General features: G+C 59.2%; 1 protein-coding gene across 2 annotated transcripts in view; it reads left to right on the top strand.

The window, feature by feature from the left end:
- The first annotated feature begins 1,113 nt into the window (after positions 1-1,113).
- Positions 1,114-3,435, top strand: part of ORAI2 (ORAI calcium release-activated calcium modulator 2) — a 19,289-nt gene continuing 16,967 nt past the window's right edge. Inside the window, exon 1 of one of the 2 annotated variants that reach the window (XM_019646939.1) lies at positions 1,114-2,394. The gene's annotated coding sequence lies outside the window, so the exon portion shown is untranslated. The remainder of the gene's footprint in view (positions 2,395-3,435) is intronic. The other variant, XM_019646938.1, reaches the window with a different exon arrangement.

Genomic DNA, 3,435 nt, shown 5'->3' with positions numbered 1-3,435 from the left:
GGTGGTGGATTGAGAACTGAGTGAGGAAAGGTCAGAAAGAGATATCTGAATTTAAGATTCCACGGAGGGTGGTTACAAGGGCTAGGCTATAGGAATGGACGGCCAAAGGATTAACTGGCGTGTCGGGGACTGCATACATTGTCCATGCCAGCTGTGTGGCCACCCTGGATAAGACCTGGGGTGGAACGGGAAGCAGGGACCCCAGCCTTCACTGAATGAGGGGGCCTGTGTTGATGAGGAAGACTAGCGGGTGGTTGACCCCTGGGATATGCCTCAAAGAACTGGTCTTTTTCAAAGGTGGGTTGCTGAGGCCTTGGGAGAGGAAGCAACTTGCCGAGGTCAACCAACTAGGGAAATAACAGTCCAAACTGTAGCCTGGACTTCCGCTGGGTGGCGGCTGGTACTGTGGACCTTTACCTGAACCTTCTTCCCCTCCATGTAACCCCCACTCAACTACCTGGGCACGTGAGGGGGCCCGCCCAACCCTCAGTACTGTGATCATTCACTCTCTCCTTTCAACGTGGTGCTGTCACCTTCCTCAATCTTCTGGCAGGGGGTGGGGGTTGGGGGGAGGGGAGCCATTTTCTGTGGTAGAAAACTAGCTCTGAAAAGCACTGGTAATTACGACACAGTTTGCTTCTGTCCAGGCATGCTGGATATATGTGCTCGGGGTGGAGGCATCGACGACTGGCACAGGAAGCTTCAAAAAGGATGTGCACTCAGGCTTCAAGGCTGAGAGTTCAACAAGTAAATGACTCCCCTGCTGAAAGAATTTTCATCTATGATGCAATTACTGTAGTTTACAGTGTCTTCCTTCCTGTTTTTCAGGTCATTTTACAAAGAGCTTGAGGTTTGAAAGACACAGTGTGATTGCTTTTTGAGGATTTTGCCCCGAAATGCAAACGATCCTTGTCCTGTAGCTATGGGGGTTGGGGTGGGGGTCGGAGGGTCGGGCAGTAATCTGACCCGGGGATTTTCCTGTAACCTTTGTTAGGGCAGTAACCAGGAGGGGAACTGGCATAGTCTGTTTTGTAAGTATCCTCCTGGATCAAAACATCATTTATTTTTTCACTTTTTATGAGTTTATTTGACCCAAACTGATGACATATGCCAGGGAGCAAAATCTCAAACGCTCTCTAAAAGGTATCTTTTTTGGATAAATATATCCCGGTTCAGTGCTGTTGTGACGGGTGGAAAAATCCTATGTAGGGCGTGCAGGAAGGACTGAGGGGCCTTCTGTTACACCGGGCCGCCTCGTAGTGAATCATTCATGTGCACTTTCTGAAAAGAATGTTCCTGTTTGAATATCTCGGTTGTAACAAAACCGGCGAGTTCACCATTGTTCCTGAGAGGTTCCCTGCAGCAGCGAGTAGCAGTGGGCGAGGCACCGCCGTGAGACTTTAACCCCAGGTGCCTTGCCGTCTGAGAACACGACGAGAACAATTCGCACGCGGCCACCAGGGTTAGGTCCCCGCGGGTCTCCCGGGGCCTCGGAGTCGGGGGTGCGCTGTGGGCGACCACCTGACAGCTCTGGCTTGCGCTCTGTGTGCTGCCACAGTCCACCCAGGCAAACTCGGGCGTAGCCGCCTGGGCCCTTTCCAAACACTCTGTCCTTCTACCTTTTCCCCAAACTCCCCACTTTACTTCCGCCCGCGCTGCGGTCTGATAGCGGGATCTCTGTTCCCTTCACTGCAGGGTGCGCCCTTTTGGTCTTTTCTCGCCCCTCCACACGGCCAGTGACCGGTCCTGGGCATCCCCCAGAGCTCACCCTGGGAACCCCATGCTCCCATTCTGCGCTCAGACCCACACACCTGGAGTCGGGCAGGGCCCACCCTGCCCTGGACTTGCTGGCCAGACCCAGCGTGAGACAGCGCAGCCTCATCGTCCGGTCGTTGGGGCCCAGAGCGGCCGCGCGGCCGGCCGGGGTGCGGGAGAGCGAGGGATGCCCGGGCCTCCGGCCCGCCTGGCCGCCGTCGCGCCAATCCCTGTCCACTGCTACCCGCGGTGCGCCCGGGGACAGGAGAGATGCGCACTTTTTGAGGGCCCTCGCGCCGGGGCAGGAGCGGGGGTCCCTGCAGCAGTGTCCCCCTGCCCCTTAAGAGGGGCCGCGAGCCCCGCCCCTCCGGGCCTGCCAGGTCACGTGGCCTGCAGCGCCCCCGCGAGCTGGTCACGTGACAGCAGCACCCTGTTGCCTTGGCAGCGGCTGCGGCGGTCGGCGGGGGTGGGGCAGCCGGTGGAGGCGGGGCTGAGGGGGGACCCCGCGGGACTGGCGGAAGGAGGGAGGGGGCCGCGCTTGGTGCCCGGGCCGGGCCATAGGGCCACACGGCCACGCTAGCGCCGCCGGCCGCGAGCCCAAGCAGGAGCCGAGCCGGGTCAGACAGGCGGAGAAGCTCGGTGAGTGCGCGTCGCTGGGGGTCTGGCAGGGGCAGCCGGGTCCCCGCCCCGTCGGCTGGACCGGAATCGCACCCGGAGACTCGACAGGAGAGGAGACAGGCTTTCTCCTGGGCGGGCTTGGGATGGGACGGCTGCAGGGTTGGGGGGCGGCCAGGTGAGCCCAACTCCGCGGGATCTCCCGGCGGCATGTGTCTCGGAGAGGACTGAGAGGGCCGACTCCAGGTCCTGCTGACGCTGAGGCTTCCCTGGGGGAAGGACAGAGATGCAGGTGGACGCCTCTGGGAGACCCTTGTAGGGGCTGCTAGGTCCCCGCCCCGCGCTGGTGTGACAAAGACAGAATCAGAAGCAGATTATTCTGCGTGGTATTCGCCATTGTTCGCGCCCCAGATGCTTAAAGGAAGTTATGACAGGCAAACCCCAAACCACCCCCCTGGATGTGTTTCAGACAGGCCTGCCAACGAGGGTAGCTAATCTGGGGAGAGAGTTCCCATCAGTGTACCAGACCTCCTTTCTCAGACTGCTCCTTAAATAGAAACAAAAACCCACAAGGTTCTGCCAGGAGAGCATCCTTTGGAGGCTCAGCCACCTGACAGAAATGTCGGGCTCCATCTTGCCCCACCCCACCCCCTAGTTGAGTGTGAGGACCAAACTGCCCCCTCCTGGGGCGGGGGAAGAGGCCTGGCATAAGGTAGGTCGCTGGGGCCGGCAGGGTTAGGATGGATTTGAATTAGGTCTGGGCTGCTCCCTCTGCAGGAAGTGGCTTCTCTATCTTCAGGACCCAGTCTCCAAGTGGACAGACAGCCCTTCCTTCCCACCCCTCCCACTCTGAGGATGTTTCCAGAGCTGCTGGGACTGCCCTGCCACTCCCCAGAGGCCACATTCACACCTCACTGTCCCTGAAAGTCTCCATCCCCACTCTCCAACTTGAGCCCAGCCCCTGCTCACTAATGGCCCCAGGACTTCCCTCTTCTTCACCCCATGCATGCCTTTGTCTTATTGGAGGCCACTAGACCCTCCTGCCCTTCCGAGTCAGCCAGCCAT

The sequence above is a fragment of the Hipposideros armiger genome, unplaced genomic scaffold, assembly GCF_001890085.2.
Source record: "Hipposideros armiger isolate ML-2016 unplaced genomic scaffold, ASM189008v1 scaffold_107, whole genome shotgun sequence".
Lineage (NCBI taxonomy): Eukaryota > Metazoa > Chordata > Mammalia > Chiroptera > Hipposideridae > Hipposideros > Hipposideros armiger.
The sequence above is the reverse complement of the archived record's forward strand: the minus strand, read 5'-3'. Positions and strand labels throughout refer to the sequence as shown.